This window comes from Babylonia areolata, chromosome 3 (genome assembly GCF_041734735.1).
Source record: "Babylonia areolata isolate BAREFJ2019XMU chromosome 3, ASM4173473v1, whole genome shotgun sequence".
NCBI lineage: Eukaryota > Metazoa > Mollusca > Gastropoda > Neogastropoda > Buccinidae > Babylonia > Babylonia areolata.
Window position 1 is genome coordinate 402,501 of NC_134878.1, and position 20,000 is coordinate 422,500.

General features: G+C 45.3%; 1 protein-coding gene across 3 annotated transcripts in view; it reads left to right on the forward strand.

The window, feature by feature from the left end:
* LOC143279651 (uncharacterized) overlaps window positions 1-20,000 on the forward strand; it is a 124,204-nt gene that overhangs the window by 11,863 nt on the left and 92,341 nt on the right. For 2 of the 3 annotated variants that reach the window (XM_076583676.1, XM_076583677.1), the window contains exon 1: window positions 10,319-10,551. The exons of the other annotated variant lie outside the window; for it this stretch is intronic. The gene's annotated coding sequence lies outside the window, so the exon portion shown is untranslated. Of the gene's footprint in view, window positions 1-10,318; window positions 10,552-20,000 lie in introns of those variants that run through there. 3 annotated transcript variants of the gene reach the window in all.

The window sequence follows — 20,000 nt, forward strand, 5'->3', positions numbered from 1 at the left end:
CTCTGAGCTTTCAGATCAGGATGTTAACTACGATTCTTTATTTGAGTTTTTTTTCCTGTTGGTATTGAGGTTTCCGATCCGGTTGGTGGCTACGACTCTTTGTTTGAACTTTGTATCCTTTTGGGACTGCATCACGATTCCTCAGCAACGTCCATTACATCACTGACATGTTGGCTAGACAGAGTTGTAGGAAACGGCATTTAAAGCTGATGTCAAACTGATTTCATTTCCCCAAGGCTGCTAATGAAGGGAAAGGGATTAAAGCTATACCACAGACTGCTAATGTAGGAAGAGGGATTAATAGCTATACCACAGGCTGCTAATGTAGGGAAAGGGATTAATAGCTGTACCACAGGCGGCTAATGTAGGAAGAGGGATTAACAGCTGTACCACAGGCTGCTAATGTAGGGAAAGGGATTAATAGCTGTACCACAGGCGGCTAATGTAGGAAGAGGGATTAATAGCTATACCACAGGCTGCTAATGTAGGGAAAGGGATTAATAGCTGTACCACAGGCTGCTAATGTAGGGAAAGGGATTAATAGCTATACCACAGGCTGCTAATGTAGGGAAAGGGATTAATAGCTATACCACAGGCTGCTAATGTAGGGAAAGGGATTAATAGCTATACCACAGGCTGCTAATGTAGGAAGAGGGATTAATAGCTATACCACAGGCTGCTAATGTAGGGAAAGGGATTAACAGCTGTACCACAGGCTGCTAATGTAGGGAAAGGGATTAATAGCTGTACCACAGGCGGCTAATGTAGGGAAAGGGATTAACAGCTGTACCACAGGCTGCTAATGTAGGGAAAGGGATTAACAGCTGTACCACAGGCTGCTAATGTAGGGAAAGGGATTAACAGCTGTACCACAGGCTGCTAATGTAGGGAAAGGGATTAACAGCTGTACCACAGGCTGCTAATGTAGGGAAAGGGATTAAGAGCTATACCACAGGCTGCTAATGTAGGGAAAGGGATTAACAGCTGTACCACAGGCTGCTAATGTAGGGAAAGGGATTAACAGCTGTACCACAGGCTGCTAATGTAGGGAAAGGGATTAACAGCTGTACCACAGGCTGCTAATGTAGGGAAAGGGATTAACAGCTGTACCACAGGCTGCTAATGTAGGGAAAGGGATTAACAGCTGTACCACAGGCTGCTAATGTAGGGAAAGGGATTAACAGCTGTACCACAGGCTGCTAATGTAGGGAAAGGGATTAACAGCTGTACCACAGGCTGCTAATGTAGGGAAAAGGATTAAGAGCTGTACCACAGGCTGCTAATGTAGGGAAAGGGATTAAGAGCTGTACCACAGGCGGCTAATGTAGGGAAAGGGATTAAGAGCTGTACCACAGGCTGCTAATGTAGGGAAAGGGATTAACAGCTGTACCACAGGCTGCTAATGTAGGGAAAGGGATTAACAGCTGTACCACAGGCTGCTAATGTAGGGAAAGGGATTAACAGCTGTACCACAGGCTGCTAATGTAGGGAAAGGGATTAACAGCTGTACCACAGGCTGCTAATGTAGGGAAAGGGATTAACAGCTGTACCACAGGCTGCTAATGTAGGGAAAGGGATTAACAGCTGTACCACAGGCTGCTAATGTAGGGAAAGAGATTAACAGCTGTACCACAGGCTGCTAATGTAGGGAAAGGGATTAACAGCTGTACCACAGGCTGCTAATGTAGGGAAAGGGATTAACAGCTGTACCACAGGCTGCTAATGTAGGGAAAGGGATTAACAGCTGTACCACAGGCTGCTAATGTAGGGAAAGGGATTAATAGCTGTACCACAGGCGGCTAATGTAGGGAAAGGGATTAACAGCTGTACCACAGGCTGCTAATGTAGGGAAAGGGATTAACAGCTGTACCACAGGCTGCTAATGTAGGGAAAGGGATTAACAGCTGTACCACAGGCTGCTAATGTAGGGAAAGGGATTAACAGCTAATGTAGGGAAAGGGATTAACAGCTGTACCACAGGCTGCTAATGTAGGGAAAGGGATTAACAGCTGTACCACAGGCTGCTAATGTAGGGAAAGGGATTAAGAGCTGTACCACAGGCTGCTAATGTAGGGAAAGGGATTAACAGCTGTACCACAGGCTGCTAATGTAGGGAAAGGGATTAATAGCTGTACCACAGGCGGCTAATGTAGGAAGAGGGATTAACAGCTGTACCACAGGCTGCTAATGTAGGGAAAGGGATTAATAGCTATACCACAGGCTGCTAATGTAGGGAAAGGGATTAACAGCTGTACCACAGGCGGCTAATGTAGGGAAAGGGATTAATAGCTATACCACAGGCTGCTAATGTAGGGAAAGGGATTAATAGCTGTACCACAGGCTGCTAATGTAGGGAAAGGGATTAATAGCTGTACCACAGGCGGCTAATGTAGGGAAAGGGATTAATAGCTATACCACAGGCTGCTAATGTAGGGAAAGGGATTAATAGCTATACCACAGGCTGCTAATGTAGGGAAAGGGATTAATAGCTGTACCACAGGCTGCTAATGTAGGGAAAGGGATTAACAGCTGTACCACAGGCTGCTAATGTAGGGAAAGGGATTAACAGCTGTACCACAGGCTGCTAATGTAGGGAAAGGGATTAACAGCTGTACCACAGGCTGCTAATGTAGGGAAAGGGATTAACAGCTGTACCACAGGCTGCTAATGTAGGGAAAGGGATTAACAGCTGTACCACAGGCTGCTAATGTAGGGAAAGGGATTAACAGCTGTACCACAGGCTGCTAATGTAGGGAAAGGGATTAAGAGCTATACCACAGGCTGCTAATGTAGGGAAAGGGATTAACAGCTGTACCACAGGCTGCTAATGTAGGGAAAGGGATTAACAGCTGTACCACAGGCTGCTAATGTAGGGAAAGGGATTAACAGCTGTACCACAGGCTGCTAATGTAGGGAAAGGGATTAACAGCTGTACCACAGGCTGCTAATGTAGGGAAAGGGATTAACAGCTGTACCACAGGCTGCTAATGTAGGGAAAGGGATTAACAGCTGTACCACAGGCTGCTAATGTAGGGAAAGGGATTAACAGCTGTACCACAGGCTGCTAATGTAGGGAAAGGGATTAAGAGCTGTACCACAGGCTGCTAATGTAGGGAAAGGGATTAACAGCTGTACCACAGGCTGCTAATGTAGGGAAAGGGATTAACAGCTGTACCACAGGCTGCTAATGTAGGGAAAGGGATTAACAGCTGTACCACAGGCTGCTAATGTAGGGAAAGGGATTAACAGCTGTACCACAGGCTGCTAATGTAGGGAAAGGGATTAACAGCTGTACCACAGGCTGCTAATGTAGGGAAAGGGATTAACAGCTGTACCACAGGCTGCTAATGTAGGGAAAGGGATTAACAGCTGTACCACAGGCTGCTAATGTAGGGAAAGGGATTAACAGCTGTACCACAGGCTGCTAATGTAGGGAAAGGGATTAACAGCTGTACCACAGGCTGCTAATGTAGGGAAAGGGATTAACAGCTGTACCACAGGCTGCTAATGTAGGGAAAGGGATTAACAGCTGTACCACAGGCTGCTAATGTAGGGAAAGGGATTAACAGCTGTACCACAGGCTGCTAATGTAGGGAAAGGGATTAACAGCTGTACCACAGGCTGCTAATGTAGGGAAAGGGATTAACAGCTGTACCACAGGCTGCTAATGTAGGGAAAGGGATTAATAGCTGTACCACAGGCGGCTAATGTAGGGAAAGGGATTAACAGCTGTACCACAGGCTGCTAATGTAGGGAAAGGGATTAACAGCTGTACCACAGGCTGCTAATGTAGGGAAAGGGATTAACAGCTGTACCACAGGCTGCTAATGTAGGGAAAGGGATTAACAGCTAATGTAGGGAAAGGGATTAACAGCTGTACCACAGGCTGCTAATGTAGGGAAAGGGATTAACAGCTGTACCACAGGCTGCTAATGTAGGGAAAGGGATTAACAGCTGTACCACAGGCTGCTAATGTAGGGAAAGGGATTAACAGCTGTACCACAGGCTGCTAATGTAGGGAAAGGGATTAACAGCTGTACCACAGGCTGCTAATGTAGGGAAAGGGATTAACAGCTGTACCACAGGCTGCTAATGTAGGGAAAGGGATTAACAGCTGTACCACAGGCTGCTAATGTAGGGAAAGGGATTAATAGCTGTACCACAGGCTGCTAATGTAGGGAAAGGGATTAACAGCTGTACCACAGGCTGCTAATGTAGGGAAAGGGATTAACAGCTGTACCACAGGCTGCTAATGTAGGGAAAGGGATTAACAGCTAATGTAGGGAAAGGGATTAATAGCTGTACCACAGGCTGCTAATGTAGGGAAAGGGATTAACAGCTGTACCACAGGCTGCTAATGTAGGGAAAGGGATTAATAGCTGTACCACAGGCTGCTAATGTAGGGAAAGCACATGAAAGCAAGGTGTGCATTGCGGCGTGGAGAGACGGGGGGGGGGGGGGGGGGGGGGGTATTGGACACAAACCCAACACGACTCGGTTCGATTGGCCTTTTTAACACTACTTTGCAGTTCTCACATGCTCACGTCAACACAGCACCACTACATATAAAACGTCGTTTAAGCTGACATACTGGCATCACAAATGACGTCAAATCACGCCAATGACGCATAACAACTTGCTCCAGCGTTTTCAGGCCATCAGTTGCATCAGTGCAACAGCATGTGTTTCACACGGACGGCTTGAAAAGGCTCGTGTGGCAACTTGTTGGAGAGAGAGTGAGAGAGAGAGAGGCTTTTTATCCGTGGACACGCGTTTGTCATTTCATTTCAGTATCAGTGGCTCAAGGAGGCATCACTGCGTTCGGTCAAATCCATATACGCTACACCACATCTGCCAAGCAGATGCCTGACCAGCAGCGTAACCCAACGCGCTTAGTCCGGCTTTGAGAAAAATAAATAAATAAATGATAATAATGATTATATATATATATATATATATATATATATATATATATATATATATATATAATAACAATAAATAAATAAATAGATAATAGATACATAAAAATACTACTAATAATAATAATACTTATAAGGCGCAAAATCTTGATGAAGTCAACTCCAAGCGTACATAAAATAAAATAAATGAATAAAAAAGACAACATTGATGATAAGCAAATAAATGTAAAACATGCAGACACACACACACACACACACACACACACACACACACACATGCATAACAGATATGCAACAAACAAGCAGTTTCACAGATATGAAAGCACAATCAAATACACATAAACGTACATGAGCCCCAACACACACACACATTTCGACATACTTCATTCACTCCACTCATGTTATAACTACACAGATTACTTCTGACAGGCACTGTGGCAATCAATGTTTATAGTATACGCTTATATAAATGTTTATAATGTACGCTCATATAAATGTTTATAATATACGCTTATAAATGTTTATAATGTACGCTTTTACAGATTGTGTTCACAGATGTGGATTGCATGCATAGGATGAACCAAGAATCTGTCATTCTTGAGACATGTAACACATTTAGAGCCCTTTGCAAGACGGTTTTATGGTTGCTTCGTAAAAATTATATTTGGCAGAATTGGGACAAGTACTCAAGAGATGCACGGAGGAATGCTGTTTTCAGAAAGCTTCATGACATTAAAGAGGTAAAACTAAAGTGGTTTCAAATCTAGAATGTTATGCAATGTTAAAGAATATGAATTCAGATGGATCCAATAAGCGCTCTTTTTGTAATGTCGGGAAAAAAAACACAATTATGTTCAACAGATTTCAAAAAATTAAATTGCCATTCTATTCATGCACAGTTCTTTGGATTCATTTCCAGACTGCCCTCACTGGGAGGCACACGTGGGCCAGTGCACTCCGCTTCAGTGGCTGTGAAAGAAATATTAAGCTGGTGAAGTTATTGATTCATTATTTTTCACTGCAAAATAGTGTGTATGTGTGCGGATGGAAATGGGAAATAAGCATTGCCACGTTAACGGGGTTTATACTTGCACTCTGAAACACATGAAATGGAAAAGCATATATTGCCAGTATCCAAATGGGATATGATATATCCGTTCGGTCCTGGAACGCATTGGCTTCACATACCACTGTTTTATCTGGAAAGCATTGTCGCTCACTGGCTGGTCATTTTACTGTGATGCTGACCCAGCTGTCTTCCGAATATTGCACGTGATGTTCGTGTGCTGCGGCACACACACTGCATTTTGTCCGTTGTTAATTTATTCATTTATTTTTTTTATTCATTCATATATTTATTTATCCATTCATCTATATATCTATCTATCTTTCTATGCCTATTCATTTAATTATTTATTTACGTCATCTTTGCCCGTTTAAAAAAAATCTGTCTTCGTAGACTGATGTCCTTCTGTCTGTCCCTGTCTCTCTGTCTGTCCCTCCTCTCTTCCTCCCCACCCCCCCTCTCTGTCTTTCCCTCCTCTCTTCCTCCCCATCCCCCCTCTCTCTCCTCTCTGTCTTTCCCTCCTCTCTCCCTCCCCATCTCCCCCCTCTCTCTCCTCTCTCTCTGTCTTTCCCTCCTCTCTCCCTCCCCATCTCCCCCCTCTCTCTCCTCTCTCTCTGTCTTTCCCTCCTCTCTTCCTCCCCATCCCCCCTCTCTGTCTTTCCCTCCTCTCTCCCTCCCCATCGCCCCTCTCTCTCCTCTCTCTCTCTGTCTTTCCCTCCTCTCTCCCTCCCCACCCCCCCTCTCTCTCCTCTCTCTCTCTGTCTTTCCCTCCTCTCTCCCTCCCCATCGCCCCTCTCTCTCCTCTCTCTCTGTCTGTCCCTCCTCTCTTCCTCCCCATCCCCCCTCTCTCTCCTCTCTCTCTCTGTCTGTCCCTCCTCTCTCCCTCCCCATCGCCCCTCTCTCTCCTCTCTCTCTGTGTCTGTCCCTCCTCTCTCCCTCCCCATCGCCCCTCTCTCTCCTCTCTCTCTCTGTCTTTCCCTCCTCTCTTCCTCCCCATCCCCCCTCTCTCTCCTCTCTCTCTCTGTCTTTCCCTCCTCTCTCCCTCCCCATCGCCCCTCTCTCTCCTCTCTCTCTGTCTTTCCCTCCTCTCTCCCTCCCCACCCCCCCCTCTCTCTCCTCTCTCTCTGTTTGTCCCTCCTCTCTTCCTCCCCATCCCCCCTCTCTCTCCTCTCTCTCTGTCTTTCCCTCCTCTCTCCCTCCCCATCCCCCCTCTCTCTCCTCTCTCTCTTTCCCTCCTCTCTCCCTCCCCATCCCCCCTCTCTCTCCTCTCTCTCTGTCTTTCCCTCTTCTCTCCCTCCCCACCCCCCCTCTCTCTCTCCTCTCTCTCTGTCTTTCCCTCCTCTCTTCCTCCCCATCCCCCCTCTCTCTCCTCCCTGTCTTTCCCTCCTCTCTCCCTCCCCATCCACCCTCTCTCTCCTCTCTCTCTCTGTCTTTCCCTCCTCTCTCCCTCCCCATCGCCCCTCTCTCTCCTCTCTCTCTGTCTTTCCCTCCCCTCTTCCTCCCCATCCCCCCTCTCTCTCCTCTCTCTCTGTCTTTCCCTCCCCTCTTCCTCCCCATCCCCCCTCTCTCTCCTCTCTCTCTGTCTTTCCCTCCCCTCTTCCTCCCCATCCCCCCTCTCTCTCCTCTCTCTCTGTCTTTCCCTCCCCTCTTCCTCCCCATCCCCCCTCTCTCTCCTCTCTCTCTGTCTTTCCCTCCTCTCTCCCTCCCCATCCCCCCTCTCTCTCCTCTCTCTCTCTCCTCTCTGTCTTTCCCTCCTCTCTCCCTCCCCATCCCCCCTCTCTCTCCTCTCTCTCTGTCTTTCCCTCCTCTCTCCCTCCCCATCCCCCCTCTCTCTCTCTCCTCTCTGTCTTTCCCTCCTCTCTCCCTCCCCATCCCCCCTCTCTCTCCTCTCTCTCTCTCTCTCTCACTGTCTTTTATGCCTCTCCACTATTGTCTTTTATTTTTTTGTTTCTCTTCCATTCGATTTCCACACAACAGAAAACATTTAACGTGCACTGGGAAGTGTGAAATGACGTTTTGATGCTGACTTGTGACTTTCGGATGTTAAGGTGAAAGGTTAGAAATAATGACGTGCATCAGGATAGAAAAAAACAACACACACAAACAACAACAACAACAACAACAACAACAACAAAGTATGTAAAAACATACTTGAACATTAATGAAAGATATTGATACAGAGAATGGACAACAGGTGTGTAACATACACTTCATGCTCCTTGTTTCTTCCATAGGACTCTCTCTCTCTCTCTCTCTCTCTCTCTCTCTCTCTCATGTGTGTGTGTGTGTGTGTGTGTGTGTGTGTGTGTGTGTGTGTGTGAGAATGCATGTCTCTACGTGTGTGTCAGTCTATGTCTGTGTGCTGTGCGTCTGTGTGTTTGTGTCAGTGTGTGTGTGCACTGCCCAGAAAGCGACTGGCTCAAAACCAAAACCTTGGCCCGTCCGCGCGGGTAGTTGAGCCATTTAAACACGATAACGGCATTGTGCGGAAACCACTATCGATCACACCGTTTATTCACGGTCACAGAGTAGGGGGGTGGGGGGTAGGGAGGGGGGGAGGGCTAAAGGGAAAGAGGGGTAGGGAGATGGAGGGGGTACTGGTTGCAATTTGGAGAAGGGGTGGTGTGGTGGGGTCGGGGGAGGGGGCTGGGTGGAGGACAGGTGGGTTAGAAGGTGGAGGTCATGGGGATGTTTTGATAAGGGAGAGAGATTAACAACACAGGTAAGTGCACACACACACACACACACACACACACACACACACACACACACATTGGTGTCTTGCTGTATAGCCTGTTTGTCGACGCGGGCAGTTGATCTCTCTCTCTCTCTGTCTCTCTGTGTGCATGTGGGTGTGTTTGTATGTGCGCGCGCGCGTACACGCACATAACCACACACACACACACACACACACACACACACACACACACACACACACACACTCACTCACCAAACAAAATCTAGGCTGACATATGTTTACAATACGCCGCTGAGCTCTCCATTCTTCTCTCTCTCCCCTCCACTTTCTCTCCTCTCACTCCCTTCCCCACTTCCCCTTTCTCTCCCCTTCTGTCCCTCTTCTCTTCCTTATCCCTCCCCTTCTGTCCCTCTTCTCTTCCTTATCCCTCCCCTTCTGTCCCTCTTCTCTTCCTTATCCCTCCCCTTCTGTCCCTCTTCTCTTCCTTATCCCTCCCCTTCTGTCCCTCTTCCTTATCCCTCCCCTTCTGTCCCTCTTCCTTATCCCTCTCCTTCTGTCCCTCTTCTCTTCCTTATCCCTCTCCTTCTCTCCCCTTCTGTCCCTCTTCTCTTCCTTATCCCTCTCCTTCTCTCCCCTTCTGTCCCTCTTCTCTTCCTTATCCCTCTCCTTCTGTCCCTCTTCTCTTCCTTATCCCTCTCCTTCTCTCCCCTTCTGTCCCTCTTCTCTTCCATATCCCTCTCCTTCTGTCCCTCTTCTCTTCCTTATCCCTCTCCTTTTGTCCCTCTTCTCTTCCATATCCCTCTCCTTCTGTCCCTCTTCTCTTCCTTATCCCTCTCCTTTTGTCCCTCTTCTCTTCCTTATCCCTCTCCTTCTGTCCCTCTTCTCTTCCTTATCCCTCTCCTTCTCTCCCCTTCTGTCCCTCTTCTCTTCCATATCCCTCTCCTTCTGTCCCTCTTCTCTTCCATATCCCTCTTCTTCTGTCCCTCTTCTCTTCCTTATCCCTCCCCTTCTGTCCCTCTTCTCTTCCTTATCCCTCTCCTTCTGTCCCTCTTCTCTTCCTTCTCCTTCTCTCATCTTTCTCTCTCTATATCTCCTATCCTTCTCCTCTCCTTCTCTCTCTATCTCCCCCCTCTCCTTCTCTGATCTCTGCTCTCTCTCTCTCCTATCCCTTTCCATTTCTCATCTCTCTCTCTGTCTGTCTCTGTCTGTCTGTCTGTCTGTCTGTCTGTCTCTCTCTCTCTCTCTCTCTCTCTCTCTCTCTCTCTCTCTCTCCTATCCCTTTCCATTTCTCATCTCTCTCTCTGTCTGTCTCTGTCTCTGTCTGTCTGTCTCTCTCTCTCTCCTATCCCTCTCCTCTGATCTCTTCTCCCTCTCCTATCCCTCTCCATCTCTCATCTCTCTGTCTCTCTCTCTCTGTCTCTCCCATCTCCATCCTTCACTTGCTCTCTCTTTCCTCTCACCCCCCTTCTTCCCCTTTCTCTCTCTACCGCTCCCAAATCCGCTTTCTACACCTTCCCGTATACATGTTGTGAAATAACCTCGTGTCGGGGTCACGCGGGAACAGACTATACAGCCGACCAAATAAATGTTTGGTTTGAACGGTGCAGTAGAAGGCAGTAGTTAGTTACGGCGAGGAGTAACGAGCGAGGTCGTTCGTTGAGTGCAGTGCTGGTCCCTCGGTCTGCAACGGTCAACCATCGAGACAGTGCACAAGTGAGAGAGACGAGATAGAGATTGAAAACACCCCCCAGCCCCCACAGGAGACCACTGTGTTAAGGACAGGGGGTCAGCAAAAGACGTGTTGGTTTGGGTTTGGGTTTTCTTGTGTCGTGTTGGATCAGCTGCCACTTTGGATGCCCGAAGAGCAGGTAACGTGGGAATAGGTGTGGTCGGTTGATGTGAAGTTTGTTGGGGATGGAGCCTCACATATGTGAACTGTGGCTTGTTTTGATTGGGAGGGGTGTTGGGGAAAATGCTCGGCAACTTGATGTCTGTCAGTGTCGTCGTCGTCGTCGTCGTCATTGTTGTTGTTGATGTGATGTGGTGATGGAGGAGTGGTTGGTGATGGCGGTGCATGGTAGTGAGTGCAGGGTGTGTGGAGTGATGTGAGTGGAGTGATGTGAGTGGAATGATGTGTGTGGAGTGATGTGAGTGGAGTGATGTGAGTGGAATGATGTGAGTGGAGTGATGTGAGTGGAGTGATGTGAGTGGAATGATGATGAGTGGAGTGATATGAGTGGAGTGATGTGAGTGGAGTGATGATGAGTAGAATGATGATGAGTGGAGTGATGTGAGTGGAGTGATGATGTGTGGAGTGATGTGAGTGGAGTGATGTGAGTGGAGTGATGATGTGTGGAGTGATGTGAGTGGAGTGATGATGTGTGGAGTGATGTGAGTGGAGTGATGATGTGTGGAGTGATGTGAGTGGAGTGATGTGAGTGGAGTGATGATGTGTGGAGTGATGTGAGTGGAGTGATGATGAGTGGAGTGATGTGAGTGGAGTGATGATGTGTGGAGTGATGTGAGTGGAGTGATGATGTGTGGAGTGATGTGAGTGGAGTGATGATGTGTGGAGTGATGTGAGTGGAGTGATGTGAGTGGAGTGATGATGTGTGGAGTGATGTGAGTGGGGTGATGATGTGTGGAGTGATGTGAGTGGAGTGATGTGAGTGGAGTGATGATGTGTGGAGTGATGTGAGTGGAGTGATGATGAGTGGAGTGATGTGAGTGGAGTGATGATGTGTGGAGTGATGTGAGTGGAGTGATGATGTGTGGAGTGATGTGAGTGGAGTGATGTGAGTGGAGTGATGATGTGTGGAGTGATGTGAGTGGAGTGATGTGAGTGGAGTGATGATGAGTGGAGTGATGTGAGTGGAGTGATGATGAGTGGAGTGATGTGAGTGGAGTGATGATGAGTGGAGTGATGTGAGTGGAGTGATGTGAGTGGAATGATGATGAGTGGAGTGATGTGAGTGGAGTGATGTGAGTGAATGATGATGAGTGAAAGGAGATCTGTATGAGTGGAGTGATGTGAGTGGATGATGTGAGTGGAGTGATGATGAGTGGAGTGATGATGAGTGGAGTGATGTGAGTGGAATGATGATGAGTGGAGTGATGTGAGTGGAATGATGATGAGTGGAGTGATGTGAGTGGAGTGATGTGAGTGGAGTGATGTGAGTGGAGTGATGATGAGTGGAGTGATGTGAGTGGAGTGATGTGAGTGGAGTGATGTGAGTGGAATGATGATGAGTGGAGTGATGTGAGTGGAGTGATGATGAGTGGAGTGATGATGAGTGGAGTGATGTGAGTGGAGTGATGTGAGTGGAATGATGATGAGTGGAGTGATGATGAGTGGAGTGATGTGAGTGGATGATGATGAGTGAGATGATGTGAGTGGAGTGATGATGAGTGGAGTGATGTGAGTGGAGTGATGATGAGTGGAATGATGATGAGTGGAGTGATGTGAGTGGAATGATGATGAGTGGAGTGATGTGAGTGGAGTGATGATGAGTGGAGTGATGTGAGTGGAGTGATGATGAGTGGAATGATGTGAGTGGGAGTGATGTGAGTGGAGTGAGTGAGTGAGTGAGTAGTGAGTGAAGTGAATGATGGATGGTGGAGTGATGTGAGTGGAGTGATGTGAGTGGAATAATGATGAGTGGAGTGATGTGAGTGGAATGATGATGAGTGGAGTGATGTGAGTGGAATGATGATGAGTGAAAGGAGATGAGTGAAAGGAGATCTGTACAAGGGTGGGTGGAGTGATGTGAGTGGAGTGATGATGAGTGGAGTGATGATGAGTGGAGTGATGTGAGTAGAATGATGATGAGTGGAGTGATGTGAGTGGAATGATGATGAGTGGAGTGATGTGAGTGGAATGATGATGAGTGGAGTGATGTGAGTGGAGTGTGTGAGTAGAGTGATGTGGGTGGAGTGAGGATAAAGGTAAAAGGGAGATGAGTGGAGTGATTGTGAGGGGAATGTTGATGAGTGGAGTGATTTTAAGTGGAAAGGGTTTGGTGGAATGATGATGGGGTGGATGATGATGAGTGGGTATGGTTTTTAGGGAATGATGTAAAGTGGGGGGTGAATGTTGGAGTGGGGGGATTTTAAAGTGAAAGGAGATGAGTAAAAGGGGTAGATCTGTAAAAGGGGGGGGGAAATTTTGGGAAAGGTGAGTGGGGTGATGTGGAGTGGAATAATGTGAGGGGAGTGATTGAGGGGGGTTTGTGTGGTGGAGTGATGATGTGAGTGGGTGATGGATTGGAATGATGTGGGGGGAAATTAAGGGGATGAGTGGGTGTTGTGGGGGAAAATTGATGATGAGTGGAGTGATTTTTGGTGGAATGATGATGAGGGGGAAAGGAGATAAAGTAAAAGGGAAAGATTTTGCACAAGGGTGGGTGGTCGGGTTTGCTCTTGAGCTGGGACTGGGACGGGGATGGAGAGGGAAACCCAAAACCAAACCCCATGTTTTGTTGACGACGGGGGAAAGCCTTTTACAAAAAAAAAAACCAAAACTGTGGGTTGTTGTGAAATAAAACTCCCTTTGATGACGAGAAATGTCCTTCCTTTCCATTTCCCTTTTATTGTGTTTGATTGGTCAAAAGTCGGACCCCGGCTTTTCTTTAAATTTTTTGGGTTAAAACTGTCTATATGTTATCAAAAATGGAAAAAAAAGAAAGAAAAAAAAAAAGAAAAAAAAAAAAAAGTTTTGAAAAAAAAAAAAGCAATGTAAAGGGGCCCCTGCCCCACGGGCCCTTTTTTCCCAAGGCTGTAAACGGGGTTTGGAGGGTGGTTTTCATGGTTTGACGTGGGGCGGGGGAAAGGAAAGGGCAGAAGACTTAGGGGGAAAAAACCTTAGGGAACTGTTTGCCAGTGGATCGCAAGCCCGCCGGAAATGACGTGACTGGTTAGACTGACATTGGGCACAGTGAGCTTCAAGTAGCAAACACCCACTCTTTGTCACTTTGACACACTCAGCAGTCGTCTTTGTTTCATTGCCGATTTCCATTTTTTTCTTCTCGGGTTTTTCTTTTTCCCTTGCTTTCTTTTTTTCTTGTTCTTCTTTTTTTCCCCTTAAAGGCATTGTTGGGTTTTTGTTCGGTCGGGTTGGAAAAGGATGCCACTCTTTTCTGTTTTTTCAGCTGTGTCGATTGTTAGGGGTTTTTAATTAGGCCGGGGTTTCACGGGGTGTTATGGTTTAAAATTTGGCCCAGGGTTTAATGGTTTTTTATGGTTAAAAAGGCCGGGGTTTTTCTGGTCGTTTTTCCCCTTAATTGGGCCAGGGATTTCACGGGAAATCTTTTTATGGCTTTAATTTTGGCCCGGGGATTTCATGGCCCTTTGGGGGGTTTTTTAATTAGGCCAGGGATTTCACTGGATCGTTATGGCTTAATTAGGCCAGGGATTTCACTGGATCGTTATGGCTTAATTAGGCCAGGGATTTCAGGGATCGTTTGGTTTTTAATTAGGTCGGGGTTTTTAAATGGACCCGTTAGGGGTTTAAATTGGGCCCGGGGGATTTAACTGGATTGTTATGGTTTAAATTGGGGGCGGATTTCACTGGATGCCGTGGGTTTTTTATTTCTCGCAAGGTTGTTGATATTATTGAAACCGCGACCCCCGGAAACCCACCGTTTTGAAATGTTTTTTTTTTTGGTTTTTTTGTTTTTTTTCCTTGTTTTTTTTTTTTTTGGGGGTTTTGTTGTTTGTTTTTTGTTTTTAAAAAAGGGCTTTGGCTATTGTACGCCCCCTTTTTTCCTTAACGGCCCTCAGCGGGGTTTTGGGATTTTCGCCTCCCGCGGGAGGGGTTCAGGGGCCCGGGGTTTTACCCGGGGGGAAACCCGGGCTACTTGTAGTACTTTTAAAGGGGGAAATTTTGCCCCTTTTCATTACAGTTGGGCCCAAGTGTTTGGTTTCTTTGGGGCCCCCCGCCCAAAGAAAGGTTTACATACATTTGGTGTAACATGAAAACAAAAAAAGCCGTTTTTCCAGATGGTGTTCGCTCAGGTTCCCAAGGGGGGGGAATGCTTCTGTGTTTCAGTTTAGTCAGGGGAAGAGTAAATTTGGCAGTTCCACTGGGGGGAAAAAATACATCTGTTTTCCCTCATTTTAGTATGAGAGAAAAACTGGCAGTTTACACGGGGGGGGGAAGGGCTTCTGTTTTTCCCCATTTTTATTTCATGAGAGTACAACTGGCAGTTACACTGAGGGGGGGGAATTCTTTCCTGTGTTCTCCGTTTAGTCAGGGAGGTACAACTGGAGTTACACTGGGGGGGGGGAAAACTTCTGGGGGTTTCTAAGTTTAGTCATGAGAGTACAACTGGCAGTTACACTGGGGGGAAATACATCTGTGTTCTCAGTTTAGTATGGGGTTTAAAAATTTGGCATTTAAAATGGGGGAAAAATAACTTTTGGTTCCCCAGTTTGTAATGAGAGTCCCAAGGGCCCGTTACACTGGGGGGGAAATGAAACCTTTTGTTTCAGTTTAGTCATGGGGAAGTAAAAATGAATTTTTACATGGGGGGGAATGCATCTGTGTTCTCGTTAGTATGAGGAGTAAAAACTGGCATTTTACCGAGGGGGGAAAATGCTTCGTGGTTCTCTGTTTATTTCAGGGGGAGTAAAAATGGCAGTTACATTTGGGGGGGAATGCATCGGGTGTTCTCAGTTTAGTAAATGAGAGAAACAGTTTGGCAGTTACATTTGGGGGGGGTTTTTGCATCTGTTTCTCATTTTATTTCATAGAGAAAAACCTGGCGTTCCCACTGAGGGGGGAATGTTCTGTGTTTCGGGTTTGGGTCTTTGGGGGAGTACAGCGGGCCCCTTTTTCACTGGGGGGGGGGAATGCATTGTGTTCTGTTTGTCATGAGGTTCAACTAGCGTTACACGGGGGGAAAGGGGGGAATGCATTGTGTCCCCGGGTTTAGCCCTGGAGTACGGTGGCAGTTCACTGAGGGGGAATGCATCTGTGTTCTCAGTTTAGTCATGAGAGTACAACTGGCAGTTACACTGAGGGGGAATGCATCTGTGTTCTCAGTTTAGTAAAGAGGTTACAGCGGGCCCAGCCCCATGGGGGGGGAAGGGAAACTGTGTTCTCAGTTTAGTATGAGAGTACACTGGCATTTTACATGGGGGGGTCCCTTTTGTGTTCCAGTTTGGGGCCCCATGGGGATTTACAGGGGCCCAGTTACACTGGGGGGGGGGAAAGGCAGGGGGTTTTCCCCGTTTATAAATGGAGTACAATTGGCATTTCCCCATGGGGGGAAATCCTTTTTGTTTTCCCTCAGTTTAGTCATGATTTTTACAATGGCATTTTTCCCCATTTGGGGGGGGGGGGGAAATACACCCTTCTCGGGTTTAGTCATGAGAGTCCAATGGCCCTTTTACATGAGGGGGGAATGCATCTGTTTTTCCAGTTTAGTCATGAGGGTACAGCTGGCGTTCCCCCGGGGGGGAAAAAGCATCTGGGGCTAGTTTTGTAAGGGTGAGTCCCAATGGCAGTTCCATGAGGGGGGAATGATTGGGTTCCTCAGTTTAGTCTTTGAGAGTCCCGGGGGCCTTTTACACTGGGGGGGGAAATGCATCGTGTTCCTTTTTGTCTTGAGAGTACAATTGCAGTTACACTGGGGGGGGGAAGCAATCTGTTTTCTCAGTTTAGTCATGAGATTACAGTGGCATTTAAACCGGGGGGGGGAAATTCCCCTTCTGTGTTCCCCCGTTTAGAAAAGGGCCCCCCAAGGGGCCATTTAAACCTGGGGGGGGAATGAAATCTGTGTTCCCCTTTTGTATCATGGGGGGTAAGCGGGGCAGTTACACTGGGGGGGGAAAAAGGGGGGCATTTTTTCCCTCGTTTAGTCATGAGAGTAAAAATGGAAAGTTACACGGGGGGGGGGAAATGCATCTGTGTTCTCATTTTTAAGTCATGGGTAAGCGGGGCAGTTAAAATGGGGGGGGAATCCCTTCCTGGGGTTCTCGTTTGTAAATGAGATTTTACAACGGGGCCGTTACACTGAGGGGGAAATACATCTGTTTTCTCGTTTAGTTTTTTGAGAGTACAACTGGAAAATTTAAACTGAGGGGGGAAAAAAAACATCTGTCTAGTTTAGTAGAGAGTACAACTGGCAGTTACACTGGGGGGGGGGGAAGGGGGTTCTGTTTTTCTCAGTTTAGTCATGGGGTTCAGCTGGCATTTTACATGGGGGGAAGGAATCCTTTGTGTTCTCAGTTTAGTCATGAGGGGTACAACGGGCCCGTTACCGAGGGGGAAAAATACATCTGTGTTCTCATTTTTGGGCCCATGGGGGGACAATGGCGGGTTACCCCGGGGGGGGGGAAAAAAACCATCTGTGTTCTCAGTTTATTTCTTGAAAAGTACAACGGGCCCGTTTAAAAACACTGAGGGGGAATACTTTCTGGGTTCTCGTTTAGTCATGGGGGAGTCAACGGGCGTTACACTGGGGGGGGGGAATACATCGTCCAGTTTAGTCATGGGGGGTTTACAACTGGCAGTTACACTGGGGGGGGAAATTTTTCAAAGAAACCCTTACTGGAAACCCCCAAAGGAAAAAAACGGGTTTTGTTTTGCCAGGTAACGAAAGAGAAAAAAAAAGTAACCCACATGGTTGGTAATGCCCCAAATGTCGATGAACTGTGGCAGGCAACACCCCCAACGTTGTTGAACAGTAGTTCTGTTGGAGGTTAAAACAAGGAAAAAGGGTTTTGGAGGGACCATTGATTTACAAACAACAAGCAGAAAAAAAAGTTGATGAGCAATGTATTGTTAGAGAACGCCAAACATATTTTTTCAAATGATCTTTTTTTGGCCCCCCAACCCACCCCCCCCCAAAAATTTTGATTAACTGTTGTTTTTAAGGAAACGCCCCAAAAGTTTTAAAAATTCTTTAAATTTTATTTGGTTTTTTTTAAGGGTAACGCCAAAAAACAGCTTTTTGAAAATTTTTAATCTGTTGTTGAAAGGGAAACCCCAAAACCCCATTTTTTGAAAATATCTTTTAATCTTTTTTGTTTTTAAGGTAAACGCCAAAAACCGTTTTTGGGGGGGGGGGGGGGGGGGGGGGGGAAATTTTTAAAAATTTAATGTTTTTTTTGGGGTAACCCCAAAACAGTTTTAAAAAATTCTTTTAATATGTTGTTGTTTGGAAAACGCCAAAACAGCTTTTGAAAATATCATTAATACTTTGGGTTGAAAGGGAAACGCCAACACACCCCTTTTGGGAAAATATTTTAAATATGTTTTTTGTAAGGTAACGCAACACAGCTTTTAAAAAAAATATCTTTTAATACGTTTTTTGAAAGGTAAGGGCCCAAAAAAGCTTTTGAAAAATTTTAATTAATACTTTTTGTTTAAGGTAAACCCCCAAAAAAAAACCTTTTGAAAATTTTCTTTTAAAAATTTTGTTTTTAAGGTAACCCCAAAAACCCTTTTTAAAAAATATAATGGTAGTGTAGGGTCAAAAAAAAAAGAGGGTTTGATTCAAAATTTGTTTTTGGAAACCTTTGCTAACCAAAAAAAGAAAAAAACAAGAAAAAAAACAAAAAAAAAACCAACAAAAAACAAAAAAACAACAACAAAAACAAAAACCCCCAAAAAACAAAAACAACAACAAAAAAAAACCCAACAAATCCAAACAAACAAACAAACTGATGAACATTGTCTGGTCAGGTATCGTCAAAAAATTTATTAACATTTTTTGGTGGGGTTTAACCCCAAAAAAAAAAAAAGTTGTTTTAAAAAATTTTTTTATTTTCCCAGGTAAGGCAAAGAAGTTGAACATTTTTGGGGCGGTCCAAAAAAAAAAAAAAAAGAAAAAAAAAAAAAAAAAAAAAAAAAAAAAAAAAAAAAAAAAAAAAAAAAAAAATCAAATGAAAAAAGTTTCGGTCAGGTTTTCCCCCAAGAAAAAGTTGATTGAAAAAAAAATTATTGCTGGACAGTTGATGCCAAAAAAAAAAAAAAAAAAAGGGGAAAAATGAACAATTTCAGGACGGGAAAATCCAAAAAAAAAGGGGCTGTTTGAAAAAAGGGCCCCTGGTCATGTACTGCCAAAAAAGGTTGACAAACAAAGTATTGATTTACAGAGCAAACCTGGGAAAGAAAAAAAAAAAAAGAAAAAAGGGAAAAAAATATATTTTTAATATTTATATTTTGTGTTGTGTGTGTGTGTGTGGGGGTTTGTGTGTGGTTTTGTGTGTGTTGGTGTTTGGGTGGGGAGGGCCGGGGAAACAATATGATAAAAAAATTTTTTTGGAAAGGGGGGAAAAAGGGGGAAAGAAGAGAATAAAAAAATTAAAAAAGGGAATGGAACTAGAAAATCGATAGAAAATGTTATGGTCGGTAACACCATGGGAGAACAAAGATTGCTGAAATAGGTTGTGGTGGGTAACGCCAAGAAAACAGTTTATGAACAAGCTACTGTTGAAGGTAATGCAATGGGTTTTGTGGGGGGAAAAAGGGCCAAAAAAAACGGGTTTATGAACAAGCTACTGTTAAAGGGAAATGCAATGGTTTAGTGGTGGGGTTAACCCCAAGGGGAAAACAGTTTATGAAAAAGCTACTTTTTAAAGGGTTTAAATGCAAAGGTAGTGGGGGGAAACCCCAAAAGGGGAAAAAAAGGTTTAGGGAACAAGCTACTGTTAAAGGAAATTTAAATTTGGTAGGGGTTTGGGAAACCCCAAGGGAAAACAGTTTATGAAAAAAGGGTTCGGGTTGAAGGAAATAAATTTGGTAGTGGGGGGGTAACGCCAAAAAAAAACCGTTTAGAATAAGCTACTTTTGAAGGTTTTTTTGAAAATGGGTTTAGGGGGGGAAAACGCCAAAAAAAAAAAAAAAAAAAAAAAAAAAGTTTTTTTGAACAAGCCTGTTAAAGGGCAATCCCAAAAAAAAAGTAAAAAAAATTGAAAAAAAATGGGAAAAATGATAATGTTTAATTATAGCAAAAAAAGGCTTTGGATATATATAAAAAAGGTTAAAAGGGGGAAACTCAGTTAAACATGCTGTGTCGGCCCTACCACACACAAAACACACACACACACAAACCACCACACCACACAAACACACCACCACACCACAGGAAAGGAAAATAAAATCCAAAACGAAAAAAACAAAATTTAATGGCCAATTTTTTTAAAATTGGTGAGACGAAAACGAATGAACAAATTTATATTTTTTGGGGGAAAAAATCGATGAAAAAAATGTTCTGTTCTTTAACAGAAAGCAGCACGCAGAAGAAACGCAAACCACACACAAAACAACACACACACCACAAAACACCACACCCAAACACACACACACAAA